This window comes from Equus przewalskii, chromosome 3 (assembly GCF_037783145.1).
Source record: "Equus przewalskii isolate Varuska chromosome 3, EquPr2, whole genome shotgun sequence".
Lineage (NCBI taxonomy): Eukaryota > Metazoa > Chordata > Mammalia > Perissodactyla > Equidae > Equus > Equus przewalskii.
The window spans coordinates 14,189,178-14,209,259 of NC_091833.1; the positions used below are offsets into that span (position 1 = coordinate 14,189,178).

At 36.2% G+C, this 20,082-nt stretch overlaps 1 pseudogene; it reads right to left on the minus strand.

Annotated features, from left to right (window-relative positions):
- Positions 1 to 18,974: 18,974 nt before the first annotated feature.
- Positions 18,975 to 19,071, minus strand: LOC139082712 (U2 spliceosomal RNA; annotated as a pseudogene).
- Between the last annotated feature and the right edge of the window lie 1,011 nt (positions 19,072 to 20,082).

Genomic DNA, 20,082 nt, shown 5'->3' on the forward strand with positions numbered 1-20,082 from the left:
ATTCTTAGCAGCCTCAGCATAGGATTTTTTTCTTTCCTTCTTAAGTTAAGAACTTTCATTTTTTATTAAGTTAAGAATTTTCACTTAAAAGAAGCACTGTATGGCTTTTCTTTGGCATATCCAAATTGCCAACATTGCTACTCTTGTGCTTTGGGGCAATTGTTAAGTAAAATAAGGCTTACTTGAACACGAACACTGTGATACCATGACAACCAATCTGATAACTGAGACAGTTAATAAGTGACTAACAGGCAGGTGTGGATACAATGGACAAAGGGATGATTCATGTCCCTGGTGCGATGGAGCAGGAAGGCAAGAGATTTCATCATACTCCTCAGATGGCGCACAGTTTAAAACTTATAAATTGTTTATTTCTGGAATTTTCCATTGAATACATAGTTTTGTACCTCAGTTGATTGTGAGTAACTGAAACTATGGAAAGCAAAACTGCAGATAAGGGGGGATTACTCTATATAAATGTGACTTGTCTCACTGCTAATACATACTACAAACTTACTTATGGTGCTACTAAAAGTCAATTCTTCTTAAAATACAAAGACAACCCTGGGGACAATTTAAGTGATAAATTTAAAAAGTAACATATGAAATGGAACAAATAGAATATTAAATGTAATTTCCATATCCTTAATTATGCAAGTCATAGAAGCAGATGTAAAAGACAATTTGTACTGAGTAATATATGTTAGTAAGTTCATATTCAGTTCTCTCAAATCAAATGATACGGTCTAGTTTTATAGCTCTAGAAGTACTTTATTCTATGGAACACTGAACTAATGACCAGATAAAGAATTTTCTGCTAGCTTTAACTTAGCTCTGAAAAGTCATATCAAATGCAATAAAATTATATTGCATCTTGTGTTATTGATATTTGTGTTACTTTCTCTCTTTGAGTCATTTCTCTTTTTATGTTCTCACTAAGGCAGGATGCTTAAGAACAGTATCTGGCAGCTTTCTCTGGAAAGGGCATCTAATGAGCATGAATGAGTAAGAAAAGAAAGCTTGTCTTAAACAGCTTTGACCAAGTTCCTAAGAGTGAGCAAGTCCTTTAGTTGGCCCAACTACTTCATGTTAAACGGATGTAAACTTAGACCCAAGGAGTTGAAGTGCCCTCTCCAAAATCATATTTAGTTAGTCAGTGCAGTTACTAAAATTACAACTCAAGTCATCAGATGAACTCAAGTCATCACATGAACTTACTCCATTAGACTAAGATAGTAATGCCAAGGAAATGACCAAACTGGGAGAGACTGGTCTGACACTTTTCTGTTATTTAGTGGTCATTTCTTTAAGGAAGTGAAACAAATTAAGCAGCAGTCTTACATGTTCACCCTTCAGCATTCATCTCCATCGCAAGACGCTAGTAGATTTCAGACTTTAGGGAAATAAAAAAAATAGCTCCCTATCAGGAGAGTGTTCTGACACCTCCGTTATTGCCAACAATATATGCAACTGATTTCCCCGTTTTTTATGGAGGCCCTAGAGCAGCCATAAGAAAATAACTCAAGAAACATGGTAAAAATATCACTGAAGAATTTAAAAATTACTCTATAAAATATTCTCTTACTACCAAAAGATGCAGTAAAGGAGAAAAAGGGGATCAGAAAAGATATGAAACATAGAAAACAAAAGTAAAATAGCAGACACAAATCCAACTATATAAATCTAAGCATTAAATTTAAACAGATAAAACAATACAGTCAAAAATCAGAGATTGTCAGACTGAATAAAAACCACGATCCAACTGTACGGTGTCTAGAGGAGATCCACTTCAGATTCAAAGATCCAAACGCTGAAATGAAAGGATGGGAAAAAAATATATCATGCAAACAACAGCCACAGGAATGTTGGAGTGGCTGTCCCAATATCAGACAAAATAGACTTTAAATGTTTTTAAAAAGGTTAATAGAGATATAGGACATATTTAATAAGGATAGAGGAATTGATCCATCAGGAATACTGAGAATTAATAAACAGATATGTGCCTAATAAAAGTGCATCAAAACACATGGAGCAAAACTGACAGAAATAAAAGGAGAAATAGGCAATTCGACAATAGTTGGAGACTTCAAGACCGCACTTTTAATAACAGATAGAACAACTAGACAGTAGATCAAAAAGCTGTTAGGAAATTTAAATATAATATGAATCAACTAGACCTAACAGATCTATCTAGAACATGTCACTCAACAACAACAGATTATACATTCTTAAGAGTACACGGAACATTCTCCAGAATAGACCATATGCTAGGCCATAAAACAAATCTCAACACATTTAAATAATACGAAATGTGTTCCTGGGCCATAATGGAATAAAATTAGAAATCCGTATAAGGAAAATATTTGGAGAAACTCACATATATGTGGTAATTAAAGAACATACTCCAAATTAACCAATGATTGAAAAAAGAATTTAAAAGAGAAAAAAGAAAAATACTTTGAAATGAATGAAATTAAAGAAACAGCATACCAAAACTTATAAGACATAACTTTAAAAAAAGGTATATCTGATAATATCAAATGTTGGCAAGGATGAGGAAAACTGAAACATACATTCCTGGTACAAATTCAAAATAATGCAGCCATTATGAAGAATATTTTGGCAGTTTCTTATAAATTCCAAATATACTTTCCATATGCCTCAGCAATCCCTACTCCTAGGTCTTTATCTAAGAAATATAAATACAAAGACATATGGTTTTGTGTAAGTGACATGTAAATAAATGCTCATAGAAACTTTATTTATAATAGTCCTAAATCACAAAGAACCCACATGCTCATCAATTGGTGAATGCTTAAAGATTTATGGTATATATTCATATAATGGACTATTGCTCAGTAATAAAATAAAGAATGAACTGCTAACACATGCGATGACATGGATGGATTTTATTTTTATTTATTTTATTTATTTACTGTTTTTGAGGAAGATTACCCCTCAGCTAACATCTGCTGCCAATCCTCCTGTTTTTGCTGAGGAAAACTGGCCCTGAGCTAACATCCATGCCCATCTTCCTCCACTTTATATGTGGGATGCCTACCACAGCATGGCTTGCCGACCAGCGACACGTCCGCACCCGGGATCCGAACCCTCGAATCCAGGGCCGCCAAAGTAGAATGTGTGCGCTTAGCCGCTGCGCCACCAGACTGGCCCCGATATGATTGGATTTTAAATGTGGTATGCTAAACCAAACTAGCCAGACGTAAAAGACTACACACTACATGATTCCATTGATATGAAATTCTAGAAATGATAGAAGGAAGTTCAGTGTGTGCCCAGGGCAGAATGCTCAGGTATGAGAATGACTTCAAATTGGTATGACGGATTTTTTGGGGTGCTGGAAATGTTTTATACCATGATTGTGGTGATGATTACATGGGTTAATCTGTTAACTCATTAAACTCTACACTTACATTTGGTGAATTTTATTTTACGTAAATTATATCTTAATAAAGTTAACTAAAATAGACGAGAGAGATAAAATACATCCATCTTAACACAGCTTTATAATCTGAGTCTATTTTCCTTTCCTTTTCCTTTCTTCTCTGAGTACATGGGAGTCTAAGCCTTCTTCCTTCCTAATCAATGCCTAGTCACTATGGAATAGACTACTGTAAATTTCACAGCAGACTTCTGCATTTCATATTCTGTAAAAGTCTACTGGCAGAGATCTTTCTTGCAATTTCTTTCAAAAACAAGCCAAGCTTTATCTTTCAAAACATCTAAAGAACCACATCATTTTAAAACATGACTATGCAATGGTTTACATATGAGTAGAAACATAACCCCACGGTCTACTGCCATAATTTGATGATGGATGCCCATCATTTTAGTCAAAAGAAAAGATTGTGAAGTGTTAGTTAATATATTACTTCCAACCAGATATTTAGCTCATATTAAGAGTAAGTAATTTACTCAGACATTTATTTAAAAAATCACCATTCAAAATTTGTTCAACAAACCCCTACTGAATATACTATTTTCAGAAGAGAGTAAAGTTGAACATCACAAAAAGAGAAGATCATATTGAGATGGTAATTTAAAAAGAGTTGGAGTTGTTATGTGAACAAATTTGAGAGGATCACTCAAGGAAAAGTTGAGTGCATCAAAATTATTTTGTAAAGAAATTATCAAAACACAAACATGAATTCTAAATTGCATCCTAGCTTCTAGCCAGAAATATCCACTACTGAAAGCAAAATATACTGTTTTCAAAAAAAAATAAAATAAGATTTCTTCTTATTCTTAAATAACAAAATTTGTAGAATCATTTGACAATACTTCAGCTATCCAGACAAATCTTATCTGCCCCACTTTTATAAACAAGATACTAAAAACTGCAGTGAGAAATCTTAGATGCAAGTTGCAATTAAGGCAAAGATCCTCTTTCAAAGTCTACTTCTATAAAAAGTAAGGAGCTGATAATCTAACACTGTTTGTGGGTTCTCGTGCTGTATACAGGAGGGAGCTCTAAATTGGCTGTAGCATACCTCTTACTAAGGCCAACTTATCCATGAAGCACAGGAGGCACAACGCCAAAGACCTAGGTTACCTTTAGGGACCCATGGATATATTTTATTTTATTTTAAAATCAAAATTACAAAATGAATAAATCCAGCTGGATTATAATTATCTTTATACACCACCGTCATACAATATAATTTTATTTATTTATCATCTGATTCCATCCCAATGGTCAACATTGGAGCAAAGTTCATGGATCAGTGAATATTTGTACAAATAAGGAATGAGTGCTGTGTGACCATGCCAAAATCTTCTTTAAAGGGCAGGCTGAGAGGATGCCTACATACATATGCATATTGGCCACTGGATAGCCAAGCAGACATGGGAGAGGGATAGTACCAGGAACTAGACTTGTGATACCTAAAACTGAGTTGCGTGACCTCCTGGTTTTACATGCCAGAAGATGACAATTCCTGCCTTTGTCCTTGAACTAGACTACATTTTTTTAAACATTAACTGAAAATAAATAGGTGTTTTGGAACACTCTTCTTGGAAGTGGAAATAATCTTACTCAGGTTGTTAATCATGATTATCTATCCCACCCTGGTTTGTTTTGCTGTGTTCTCTCTGTCTGGGAAATGCATCACACAGTGATCTTTATGTTCACACACTCATACAGGGCGTCCTACTGTGCAGTTCTTAGCTCCTCACCCCACACTGAAACCCAGCCTCTGTGAAGCTGAGATATTATTTCTTCACTATTATGCATAATAAGAAATACAATTTGTTTGTCAATGATTAATTACCGCTTCTCCCAAGAGACAAAATGCTGAGTGTTTTCATATGCTAATATATGCCAAGCTGCCAGTGCTAACTCAGCTCTCGAATCTCAAAACTCACCTTAAGTGAAAGAATATCACTGTTTATTGCCAAAGTTGTCATTCCCCTGGAAATGAAATAAATATCTAAGAAGAGTTTCAATGATAGACCTACTTTTCAGCTGACAGATCACTCCTTGTTATCAAAAGGCAAATATATGTCAATGTGTGCATTACTTAAGACTCATGAGATAATTGCTTCAATTTGTCTGACAATCTGATAATGTCATTTGCACAATTGTGAATGGTGTCAATGCTGAATGAATGTTCTTGAACGATATTAAAGGTGTGAAGCACAGTTGGAAAAAAAAGACTCTCATTGATGTGTCTTCCGCCAGATAAAATCACAGGTAGTTACTTGCCTCTTCAAAGATCTGTGTCCTTGACTTAAATTTGGTATTGAATTTATCACCAAAGGAAAGAACAGATCTAGGACTCAAGGCGGTCTATGATCATGTGCAGGTTCTCAATCACTGCTTTAAATTCAAAATGACATGAAGTGATATTTTCAAAATAGTCACTAGAGTGGACAAGCATATCCACGAAGCAAGCTATGTGATGGTTGTAGGACAATCATGTATTTTAGAATCAGACTCTTGTCATCTCGAACTCCAGTTCTACTACTAAGTTTCATGATGTTGGGTATATTTTGTTTCGCTTTTTTAAGCTTTTCTATTTAGAGTTTTCTCATTTGCTTAAATGGGCATAATAATACCTATATTGCTAAGGAATTTCATGGATATTAAATGTGCCAATAAATAAAAAGCCATTATTACTCTGACTGGAGTAGGTTAAACAACTAGAATGTTTTAACTGTTGTTATTAACGCTATTAGGTGTGTATTTAATCAAGTTCTTAACTTTTCTAAGTCTCAACTACTTTATCTCTCAAATGGATCCAATAATAAATCAGATGTAATGTGAATTTCCTTGAAGTGTTTTGATGGTCACATTAGGAACTTATAAACGTCTCAACATAGTATATAGCACAAATATGATTATGGAAACAAAAAGTGTTATTGTATGCAACCAACAATTAAAATAGAAAAAAATATATTTTTCTCATTTGAAGGCATTGACAAGCTTCAAGATTAACTGCAGTATATTTCTTTTTTATTATTCACCTGAGCTAGTGTTAGTAGCAGATTCTGCCTGGAGTAATTGTTCAGATCAGTGGTCTATGGCCAAGGACAGAAGAAATGAGAATTTTAATTAATAATTAATACAGAGTGGAAACCAGACAGATATAATAGTTGAGGCATCTGCTAAACCATAAATCTCTGAATAGAAATGACCCTTTATTTGACTGCAATTCAATATTTGGAAATTATAGATGCTACATGAAGTTTATCTCAAATAAAGCATACTTATTTAACTTGGAATGTAAGCCTACAGTGCATTAATGCATGTACAATTTTATCATCATAGAATTAAAAAAATAGAAGCTTAACATATTTTTTGAATTCATGTATTCCTCACCCAAACATCTACTAAAACCATGGTAGATGACTAATTTCTTCTTTTTCCAATTAAAACATCTAAGTACTAAAAGAATGAGAAAAAAGATATTTGCACGAGAACAGTCAACACATGTTTGGAAGATTTATAGCAGCTATTTTATTGTTAATTTTCTTAACAGACGGTAGAGAATTAGAAGTAAAAAGGGTACTGTTATAAGAAAAAAAAAAAGTGGATTCACCCAGAATTATCCCATGGAGACACAGGAATTAGAGGCCTGGATATGTGGTGGGTGAAAGCTAAATGAGCGACAGCTGGATGCCTCCTCCCACTATTCCTCCCCATGTTGGTCTTGATGCAGGGACTCTAGACACAGCAGAAGACCGAGAGAGGAATAATCATAAATGGAGTGCTTAACTGCATTTCCATTCACTGAAATCTGAGATTCACCTTATCCAGAATTTCCCCCTGTTATTTAGCTCCCAAGATTCTGGCAGTCAGATTTATTAGACCAATTTAGGAGATTTGGAGGGCTTTTTTTATTGAAATTGAGTACTTCCAAGGGAAAAAAAAAATAGGTTTCTCCCTTCATCCTCCAGTGAGTTGTACCACTTGAAAAATACCAACCACCACCGCACCACAGCTAACTAGAAAATATTTAGTCATTTTTCAAGATGAACAATAATCCAAGTATCACTAGATATTTAGATGTTTGAGGAGTCTCTGCTGTAAAACTGGAGCTCAAAACAAAGGAGACAAAGAAAATAAGTTAGAGGAAATAAACCTAGTCTTTGAGAAAAAAGTGGAAACCTCACATCAATAGCGATACATAACATTTTTAGGGGAAGCAGAAATATAATTCAATCAAGAAACCGGAAGACAATGCTACAGAAAAGAAGTAGAAAATAAGAAGGAGTTCTTGGAAATTAAAAATAAAAACTCTACATGTGTTGGATGATAATGTCAAGGAAATCACTCAGAAAGTGGGACAAAAATAATCAGGGAAGGTCATCATGAATCACACACAAAGATCTTCACTGCAGTGCATTTTGCAATAGAAGATATTAGAAACAACCCAAATGGTTAAATACAGATTAGAGTCATACACACACACGCACATCATGCACACATACACACACACATTTAATATGGATAACAACATACTTTTTAATGGCATGTGACAAATCTCATACAGAGGAGCTGAAAAATCTAAAAATATATCTAACTGTTAACAATGGTTTCCGCTGGGTTTTTAAGTTATAAGGTAACAGATGGTTTTAGTTTTTTAACATATTCATTTTTTTTTCCTTTTTCTCCCCAAAGCCCCCCAGTACATAATTGTATATTCTTCGTTGTGGGTCGTTCTAGTTGTGGCATGTGGGATGCCGCCTCAGCGTGGTTTGATGAGCAGTACCATGTCTGCGCCCAGGATTTGAACCCAGGAAACACTGGGTCGCCTGCAGCAGAGCGTGCGAACTTAACCACTCGGCCACGGGGCCAGTCCCCAACATATTCGTTTTTTAAATTGTAGATAATTAACAAATACTGCATTTAATTTGATAATCATATATAAAATAACAACAAAAACTATTTTTCCAGTTCCAGGTGCTTCATTCTTTTTACTAATTCTATGAATGAATTTCTTCTTTGCTTAAGCAGGCAGTGTAACTATGCCATCTATTCATTTGAACCGTGGCATTTATTGAGCACTTAGTATATCCCAGATGATGTGCTAAGTACTGAGAGGACAGTGTTCACCAAATAAGCCAGATTTTGCTGTCATGAAAGCTACATTCTAAATGGAAAGATGGCTAAGAAGCAAAGAAAGCATAAGCATAATGAGAAAATCATGGTTTTTAGAAGATGCCTTGAGGGAAAATACAGATTGTTAATAAAGAATATCAATTGGATGGTCAGAGAAGCCCTCTCCAGAAAAAGTGACTCTTGATCTGAGAAATTAGATTAAGGAGCCAAATAAAAGAAGTCCTAAAAATGGAAAAAGAACTGCAGACGTTACCAACCAAAGTCAGAAAAGTCTCAATATAATCCAGAAAAAAAAGAAGGTAAAAACATAATTGGTTAGCAAAGGGAAGACAGGCATGTGATAACTTTGGAAGAATTGGAGGAAGCTGTAGGAAGAGTTTTGAATTGTGGTCTTAATCAAGGGGGCTCCACTGAGTTTAAGCCAGGATTGATATGTTATATTTTACATATCAAGAAGGTCTTTATGGTTGTATGGTGATAAATGAATGAGAAAATGTTAGAGTGAACACAGGAAATGCTGAGAAACTATTGTGTTACCCATGTAAATAGGATAGCGTGATAAACTCCAGCTACCCCTCACAGGTTAATGGTTCATTCTTTTCCAGGCAGAACTGCTTCATCCTGAAGGGCCAGAATGCAAGGTCGCAATAGAAATCTCCTGCTCCAGGTTCTTTTTCCAAGAGCAGAGAACACAGACCACTCTGAAGGAGATTCCAGATGACAGGCCCACTACCTGAAAACACACCACTTCCTGCTCATGAATTTTGCACTAATTTTGGTAATGATGTTAAGTAGCACAGCAATAGGAGCTTAGGGAAAACATTGGGAATACAGAGAACTTTTTTTCACTTCTTCATCCAAGCCAGTCTTTAATTGTATTAGTATCATTATTATTATTATTATAGACTCTAAAATGTAATCTTACCTATGCAACAAAAACATTTAGGACACTGTGTTATAATAGAGGTTTGAAGGCCACATGCTCAGACCTGTTGAATTAGATTTGTGAGGGCTAACGCTCTGGATGTTGTGCTCTCACGTACTCACCACACACTCTCCAGGTGGTTCACTAAAATGGCAGATATGGAAACCATTCTTCCGGGCTTCCTAGCAAGCGGTCCTGACATGAACCACTCCGGCACCTTCAATTTTTTTTGAAAAGTTCCAACGTAGAGAGTAACTACCAACCAATACCAGATTAAAAAATAAAAGAGAATTTTAGACACTGAAAGAACTGTTCTTTCCTCATGCTTTTGAATTCCATTTTATTCAGAATTAATTTAGATAGTGCTCTACTCTGTAAAATAGCTAAGTTTCCTCATCCAAATTGTAATTCAAACCCTTAAGTACAAATGTGGTTTCTTTTGAAATTTTCCTATCTGATCCTTAAGGAAAATTCAGAAACTTACTTCAAGTAAATGTTTTATTAGAAAGGATACTCTGTAAAGAGGAACAAATGTAGCATTCTTGAAGTCAACATAATCTAGGTCATGACACTCTAGATCAAATTATTTATTTTGTGTTTGATATATAGTTTGTTTTTTCTTTTAGTCTAAGTAGTAAGGATTTGAATAGATATTCAGCTGTTCAAGTAGATAAACCATTACTTTAATGCAAGGTGTAACCGACTACAAAGAGATTGATAATTCCTGGCCCCAGCCATCAAGGGGAAGACAGTATAGCATGATCAAAAGACCATTCCTAGCTTGACATTCTCTGATTCTAAAATTCTAATACTGTTGCATGTCCTGGGAAAATCACACACTCTGTTTCAGTCATTTCAAGATAGAAAACAGAAGCAGAAGAGAACAAATGTCTGTTTTGTGCATTCAATATACAAACACTGTGCTTACAGCTTTATGTGTGACATAACACTTAACCTCTGCAAAAATGCAATTTGAGAGTTAATATTATTCTGACAATCTTTCATATGAGGAAATTAAGTCTTAGTGTGCTTAAATTATTTGGCCAAAGTCATGCAGAAAATAGAAAAAAAAATCCACTTTGGTCTAATTGCATGGCTTATGCTTTTCTCTATTTTGTCAAATTATCCTCCAAAGTGAGTTCTTTTTCATTTTCTTTTCTGTAAAATTAACTAAAAGCCTTCATATTAAGTTCTAATGCTCCTCAGGGGCATACAGAGACAGGCTCATGTGTTGTTATGATTTCTGCTTTGCTGCAAACTGACAACATAGCTACACACTGGCCAGAGGAAAGAAAGACCAACAACTTCTGTGAGGGAAATCCTAATTCACTTTACAGAGTGAAGAATCCTGGAGTGCTGGATATTAGTGTTCATTTATTCATGAGACAGTAAATAATTTTTATCCTTTGTGGCAACTCTCATCTATAAGTAGAGATTTCCAGGAGCAATGTGTTGAGAAAAAATGGAAGATTGTTGATGAGAGTTAGCAGAAAAGGACACCAGGATCAATGAGCAAATTCTACCAAGGGAGGGGTGATGCTTATTCTGATAATTTCCAGATCTTCCCTTTACCAGTGTTAAAAACAAGACAAAAGGCCCAAAGTGGAGTCACTTATGTTAAGCCCCATCACTAAACCAAGACTTAACTTAATTACAGTTTCAGCTCTCTCTCCCAGAAATGGAATCTTAAATGAGTCAATCAGGAATCACCTGATTAGCACTGATTAGGTAATATGCTCCATAGACCCCTGCCATACCCCAAAGGAAAGTAACCTTGCAATAACCAATCTGCTTTTTTCTCAACATAACTTCCTTATTCCTGCTCCTTTCCGCCTATAAAAATCTTTTATTTTGTACAGCTCCTAGCGTCTGTGACTGGATGTCACCCAATTCATGAATAGTCAAATAAAGTCAATAAGATCTTTAAAATTTACTCACTTGAATTTGTGTTTTTACACCAGCAATATAACTTTGGCCAAGTAAATGTATCCTTTCATCCTCATTTTAGCATCATTAAAGTGGTGATGATATCTACCACTCAGGGTATTGAGAAGCATTACATCAATTACATACCTAGTATAAGTTGCCTACCCCAGTGCCCAGTTACACTGCTGCTATGTTATCCTGGTGCAGGGTTCAGCATGGCTTGGGTGAACTGGAGATGCTATGTGGGTCATCTGGTCTACCATCTGCCTTCACTAACACAGGTGCCTCTTTTTGGATTGCCCCTCTCTCCATCTCTTCCGATCTGCACTGGTTATATACATATCTTGGAGCCCACGATACTGGGTTTAATTCTGCCTCTGGCATATACCCTGTGTGTAGCGGCAGTTTATTTTAGCCCTGTGAGACTCACTTTCCTCATCTATCGAGTGTGGTTTTTAGTAAAATAGCATACACTTTTCAGGGTGGTTATGAAGACCAAATCAGTTGAGAAATTTTTCTGCCAAATGTCTAATAAAAAAGTGGCTACTTAAAAATTTTATTAAAATGACTGATGATAATAGTTTCTATGTTTGTTATAATCACCAGGCACTAATCTTTAAAGCACAACCCACAAAACCATTTCTCTTCCAGCCCACACACTCTTTTCTTCCCTCAAATAAAATAAAGCCAGTGTTAGCTTACAGAAAGGTATTTCTCAGTGAGTCTTATTTTACTCTTTATGTCCTAAATGTCAACATATTTTTTATTGTATTCTCAGGCCTGACTTATACGAATGCTCAATTAGTTTTATACAATAAATGAATTAACTAGAAACATTGTTTTCTCCTCCCCAAAACCCAAATACTTTGTCTCAAACGTCACCTTTGCAGAGCTGCCTTCTCTGAGCCCATCCATTAAACTCTATCTCCTTACATTGTTTTTGTTTCATAGAATCAATCATTGGCCGAAAAAATATTATATATTTATTTGTGTTCTTGTTCATTGTTTAATGCTGCTAGAATGTAGGCTCCATAAGGACAAGGAATCCACCTAGTTTATTCTCCTACTTGAATCTCCAGCAATTATGATAGTGCCAGACCCATATGTTCATAAGAAGTTGAAAAGAACACCACAAAGATGTCCTGTGTACCTGTAACTCAGCTTTCCCTAATGCTAACATCTTATGTAACTATAGTACATTATCAAAACAGGAAATTGATGATGTTAACACTAAACAACTAATTAGACTGAGGATTTTACTCAGGTTTCATTAGTTTATGAATGAACATGAACTAATTTTTTGCAGGAATTTCTGCATAGTTATGTGATGTTTAGTCACATGTACAGATTTTTGTAACCACCACTGCAATCAAGATACAGAACTATGCTTACCTCGAAGCATTCTCATGCTACCACTTTATAGTCACATTCTCTCTCCCCTGCTTTATCCTCGAGACCCTCCGATCTGTTCCTGTTTATATTAGAATTCTCCAGAGAAACAGAACCAATAGGATATACACAATGAGCAAGTGGCTCACAGGATCACAGAGCCTAAGTCCCATAATCTGCCATTCGCGGGCTGGAGACTGAGAAAAACTGGTGGTATAATTTCAATCTGAGTTTAATGCCTGAGAAACAGGTTCAGGGTTCAGCATGTCTTGGATGAGCTGGAGACGCTATGTGTGTCATCTGGTCTACCATCAGCCTTCACTAATACAGGTGCCTCTAAATTGATCAATCCCATTCCAAGGACGGGAGAGAATTAATGTCTCAACTCAAGCACACCGGCAGGAAGCGAAAAGGGCAAATTCCTCTGCAATCTACCTTTTTGGTCTATTCAGGCCCTCAGCAGATTGCATGATTCCCAGCCACAATGGGAGTCGGGGGAGCGATCTACTTTTCTGAGTCCACCAATCCAAATGCTAACCTCATCTGGAAAGATGCCTTCACAGACACACCCGGAAAAAACATTTCATCTGAGCACCCCTTGGCCCTGTCAAGTCGACACATAACATTAACTATCACACCATTTCTATAATTTTGTCGTTTGAAAATGTTACATAAGTTTAATCATATTATATGTGTACTTTTGAGGCTGGTGATTTTCACTTAGCATTATATCCTTGAAATTCATCCAAGTTGTTATGTGCACCATAGTTTATTCCTTTTAATTGCTAAGTACTTTTCCATCTTTTTATTAATTGTGTCATTAAATAAATCCCGCTTTCTATGATCTATGCTACGTCTTTCAAACTCATATAAAAATATTTACATTGTTATCAGTTTATATTAACATATTAACCTGCCACTTCTCTTGACAAGGATACTGTGTATCTTTTAACAAACGGTGGAAATTCCTAAAAGGAAATTTTGATTGACTTTAATCTCAGGAGCCAGCCATAGGAAGGTCTCCAGCTTTATGCCTGCGATGCTTCAGCGCTTTTCAATGCTTCTCAGAGTTGACAGCTATCAGTGTCAAACACATTGGATTGTCTTCTCTATTTATATCCTCCCGCTTTCTTTTCCTTTCTTCTTCCAGAATAGGCTACATTCTAAGTGGATTCAAGAGGAAACAAAGTCCTCACTACACTGGTAATGAACTATTTTATTTTCTCTCTTTAGAAAAGCTTCTCAAAACTTTTCTTGTTAAAAATACATAATAAAAGGAGCAATCTCTAGAAGTTCAGACTGAGCATATATGAAGCGACACCCTGGAATATAAAATTTAATGCCCTATCCCTAATACCACGGCATACTTTGAGAAATACTGGAATTGTTTAAAGAAAGCAAGCAAACATACAAATAAACAATAACAACAACAATAAAATCTCAGTGCTGGACAATATAAACTAAACTAAACAGGTTAAATGATTTTAAACTAATGACTTTCAAAGTTCAAATAATGAGTTGTTTGGGGAATATAAACTAATTAATTCCAAATTTCCCCCCAGCACTATGAATGCCTCTCATACCATATTAGTCTGCTAGAATGTGACTAGGTGGAATAACTGAAACTAGTCCCCCCCCCCCAAAAAAAAACAATCAAGACTAGAAGAGATGAAGCCATCCTAAAAAGGAAGAAAGATAGTTGAACTGATAGTTACTAAGTAACTAGTTCTTCCGGTGCTTACCGTATGCCGTCTCACATATTGCTCACAAGAGCTCTTTGAGGCAGGCATTATTCTCTCTACAGTAAACTAGTGAAATGAGGTTTAGAGATGTTGCATAATTTGCCTAAGAGCCCAACCATGTAGAGGCAAGGCTGTGATGGCAAATTGAACTACCTGGCCACAAACCTCACATTTCTCCTTGCCCACCAACTACCACTTACGCGTACATCTGTTAGCTAGAAAAGAAGACTTAAATTTTTCTTGATAAAATTATTTGTATAAAATTCCAAAAATAAAAAAAAAATGAGAGAAAGGAGGTAACAAGAGCATTTGATCGTAAAAAACAAGAGCAAACAAAAAAACTATATAAAATTATTGTCAAAAGACAGGAAGAGTAATAATTCTTTTAAAGGCCTAAATTGGTACACAAGAGATTTGACTGCATGTCTTACATTAAAGAAAAATTATTTATGACAGTTGTTAAAGACAGTAAGAAAGACTATTCGCGGGGGGTTACTACAATGAGGTTTATAATAGGAGAGAGAGATGAGTTCAAGTCTGAATACAACTAGGAAAAATGGGGATTTATAGCCAAGGATCAGGGTGGGGGGTTGTCAGATGGAAAATTACTATGAGTAAGGTAATTCTTTGGTAAAGTGATCTAACAAGATTTTTGCTGAGGGCAGGCCAGGGTGATATGGTGCTCAGGTCAAGGGTAGGTGATTTTTGCTAAACTGACTCAGCAGGGTTCCTTCTAAACTGGAAGAAATGGGCCAAAGGCAGGCCCATGGTCAAAGTCTAGACAGAAAAAGAACTCACTTTCACCACCTGAATAATAAAGGAGTTGGTTTAGCTAATTGCTAAACTTTTCTAGATGGTACTCAATGCTTGGTATTGGGAATCTACTCACTCAAGATGTAGTTAATATTAAATTAGTTCCCTACCCAAACAGGATGTTGGAGAAGGATTCAGCATGACATTTAGTTTTCAGTGAGGGCTATGTAGTGGAGTTGAGGAAGCTGGCTGAAATTCAGAGTTGGGCAAGGATTCAGTGTCATGGTGCCAAGGGTAAAATAGGGGCTGTTTTAAAAAAAATAATAATCAAAAACCTCTTATCTCTGCCACCCAAGTTCCTAGAATGCTAAGTGCCTTATTCATCAGTTCAGAGGTCAGAGGTAAACTTCTTTATCTTTGTCCCATTTACACATAGAGTCCACAGCCTTGACTACGAATTTCAAAAGATTTTGAGAAGAAGTGGTAAAAGAACTTCTTTCCTTCACAGACTCACTTTTCCCAGTTACACAATTATTCACCTTGTTTTCCAAATATGCCTGAGAAGCAAAGGAAGGTAAAAATACCACAACAAAATAAAAATACACTCAGAGAAGGGAGAAAGAATGTATAATGAATAACCACAGGAGGAGTGAGACACTGAAAATGTACAGAATTGAGAGCAGTTTGGATTTGGATGTACAACATTATTATGATTTTTTTTCTTTCTGGAAAACTAAAGTGTCATTTGCTTTATAAAAAATATTTATTGCTTTCCATTAATTTCAGTATGCAAACTTAATTCCTTAGCATTGCAGGTCTTTATAACCAGACCCTATCTTTTGAGACTGAAACCTCCAAGTAAAATATAGCAAGAAGTATAATAGCGTAACTGTTATGTGTACAACCCTGAGATAAATGAGCCAGTGTTCAAAGACACCCCTTACAAATTGTGTGACCTTGGATATGCTATATAACTCTCCAGATTTTATCTGCATCAATACAAAGATTGCCCATCTGAAAAATGGGGAAATTAGAGTACTTAGTTATGTAAAAGGTAAGTAGAGAGGCAGGTTGACTGATCCCATTGTAGGTGACATCCTCGGTGCACCATGTTGGTTTTGCTATGCTAATCTAAGATGCTGGAATTATGAACACTTTTCTTTCGCTTGCCTTTCTGCAGTACAAGACGCATATCTTAGGACACCGATTTGCTTTATAGACCCCAAATTTCTCTTTAGTGGGCCGTCTCAAAGGATAAACTTGAGAGGGCGAGAAGTTTTATAGAGGGTTAGTAAAAGCTTTCACATATTATGCAATTAATTTATTGTTTGCTAAACTGACATTTTTGTGTCTATCCTTAGCTCTATTGTGTCTTATTCCAATACTAGTGCTTAACATAAGATGGAAAGACGGGAGCTTCATATAACCCACTAGAAGTACCAATATCTTCATCTAAAAATTATTGTGAGGGTTAATTGTATAGAATATAAAAATGCACTCAGAATAGCCCTGATACATGCTAGAAATTCAATCAAAGTTATGGCTTAATGAACACTTAAACCATACCAAATTATGTCCAGTTTCTTAAGATATCCCACTCTTATGCACATATGCATATTCACACATATGATTTTTGTCATCACTTTAAAATTCAGTATCTGGAATCTCCTTCTCCATCTCATTACATTTTAATCAAGTCTGTTTGTTTCTAAGCAAGAAAATCCCTGCAAGTTCATTCAAATAGGGAATGTTTGATTGAAGGGTCACAAGTATAAAATCTTTGTACTGTGGCATCGTACTCTGCCACTCACTCTCTTTCACACACACATATGCTAGCACGCCTGCACACACACACACACACACAGAGTTCTCCTTTTACTGGTTGGGTGTCTGCTCAATTCTCTTCTGTACCGATGACATTTTTTTGTTTAGTATTGTTTGTTTATCCCCTATAACTTACCTTGCATATGGATTTGGAGTCCTCTGGATCTGACACTGGCTCATCACCTACCAGTCTTATCAACCTGTCTTCTCCCAGCTCCCTGTGTCTGTAGGCCTGCGTGTGTGTGTATGTATAGTACACATTTAATGAAGTATTTGGAAAAGAAAATGTATTTTTCAAATAGAAGTTTTAGAGGGAAATTGAGGAGATTATGAGCCATAAACTTTAACTATAATTTCCATACAGCAAAATTCCCCAATTTAAGTGCACAGTTGCATGGATTTTGACAAATGTGAATGCCCTGAAATAAGTACCACAATCAAGATTTGGAGCATTTTAATCATTCCAGAAACTTCCTTATTGTTTCTTTGCACTCAGTCCTCACTACCGCTCCTCATTGTGGGCAACTACTTCTCTGTAATGCTTCACAATTCGGGCCCTTAGGTTTAACTGTACTATGAGAAATGCGCTGGCTTTAATTTGCAGTTCTCTAATTACTATTGATTTCGAGTAACTTCTCCTGTGCTTATTGGCCTTTCTGTACATTGTTTGGCTAAATGTGTATGCAACTCTTCTGTCTATGAGTAACAGGTGGTTTTTCTTCTAAGAAATAAAAATTGTATTTATACTTATGTGGCTGTAGTAATGGAACAAACTATTTGAACAAAATCAGAAAGACACATCAACAATATCACCCTCCTTGAGTTTCAAACACTTGGCTTCAAATATTTAATTGACCTTTCTTTAGGCTTTAAGCTTCATGTTTCATGAACACTGTTTCAGATGTTCACAGGAGTACCTTGGTGTGGAGAGTGGGAGTGGCAGGTAAACCTTATTTGTCAAGTAAATAAGAGAAAACCAGCACCAAATACTCCATGTAGAAAGTCACAAGGTACCTCTGTTCTGTGAATGTTTTTAAGAAGGATTTAATTAAAGACAGCTTTTTATTTACTGAGTACCAGCTATAAGCAAAAAATATAGGTAATTAATAAGCCCCCCAAAATATGGTATCTGAACTCACAAATCTTAGAAAATAGACCATAAGATATATCTTAATACTAATCAAATAATAGGATGACCCACTTTTCCTGTTTGCCTGAGACTGATCCAGTTTTAAATTGAAAGTTCACATTCCTGGAACTCTTTCAGTTCCAGGTAAACTGGGGCATTTGGTCACCCTATTGAATAATCATAAGACAAATACAAAATGGCAGCTGTGAAAATTGCTAAAAGTAGAGAAGGATGGAGTTATGGATGGATCTTGTTGATGTGGAGAGGACCTGGTCAGAGCTCTGAAGTATACTCTCTATGGAAAGAGACCATGAGCTAACATGTGAAGAAAGAGAAGGAGTTAACCAATTATAGATCAGAGAGAGAAGTACTCTAAACAGTGAAAATGGCGTGCAAAATGGATCACGGCAGAAGAGAGCCTGGTGAGCATGAGAGGTCAATAAAGACCAGTGTGGCTGGGCCCAAGGAGAAAGGAGGTCATGATGAGAGGAAGGTTTAGATGAGTCAGGTGGATCTAGACCCAGGTCAGCGAACATTCTCCATAAGGCATCATATGGTAGACAGAATTCTGAGATGGACCCTGAGATTTCCAGATACTTGTACACACACTTTTCCCCAAATATTCAAACACTAAACTAAGTATTGCTGGGAAGGAATTCTGCAGATGTAATTAAGACCCCAAATCGGTTGACCTTAACATAGAGAGATTACCCTCTTGAGCCTGATCTAATAACACAAACCTTTAAACTGATAAGAACAGATACTACACTTGATCTTAGCCAAAAGGCAGAGAGGCAATAACTCAAACCTTTAAATCTGTGTCTAGAGGTCAGAAAGAGAGGATTTCAGAAATTTCTAGCAGGAGATTTAACTCACAAGATGTTTTCCATTGCTGACTTGAAGATGGATAGGATCCTATCCAAGAAATGTGGGCAGTCTCTAGGAACGGAGCAGCCACTGGTTGACAGTCATTAAGAAAATAAAATTCTTACAGTTGCAGGAAAATGAATTCTTCAAACACAAATTAATTGTAAAAAGACCCTAGTCCTGGCCAATATTTTGATTTCAGTCATGTGAGACTGTGAACAGAGAATACAGTGACATCGTGCCAGACTCCTGACTCAGAGAAACTGAGAGAAAATACATTTTTGTTTATTTAAGATGATAATTTTGTGATAGTTGGTTATGCAGAAATAGAAACTAATGCAGACAAGATGGTAAATTTTTTCATCTGTGCAGGCCTTACAGTCTTGTAACTACTCAACTCTGTCACTGTAGTGCAAAATCAGCCATAGATAATACATAAATAAGCATGTATGGCTATATTCCAATAAAACTTTATTTACGAATAATGTTGTAAGTTTATTTAGCTCATGAGCCATAGTTTTCAGACTCCTAATCAAGAAGGTTGTAGATATTGTTAAAGAGTTTTTGCTTTAACACAACAAAAATGAGAAACCATTAGATGGCTTTGGCATAGAGATAAATGTTTGGATTTACATTTTGAAGATAAAGCTGAGGACGGCCTCATGGCGCAGCTTTTAAGTTCGCATGTTCCACTTCTCGGCGGCCCGGGGTCCGCCGGTTCGGATCCCAGGTGCGGACATGGCACCGCTTGGCAAGCCATACTGTGGTAGGCGTCCAGCATGTAAAGTAGAGCAAGATGGGCACGGATGTTAGCTAAGGGCCAGGCTTCCTCAGCAAAACAGAGGAGGACTGGCAGTAGTTAGATCAGGGCTAATCTTCCTCAAAAAAAAAAAAAAGAAGATAAAGCTGCCTAAGGTTTTGATAACAGGTAAGGAGAATGGAG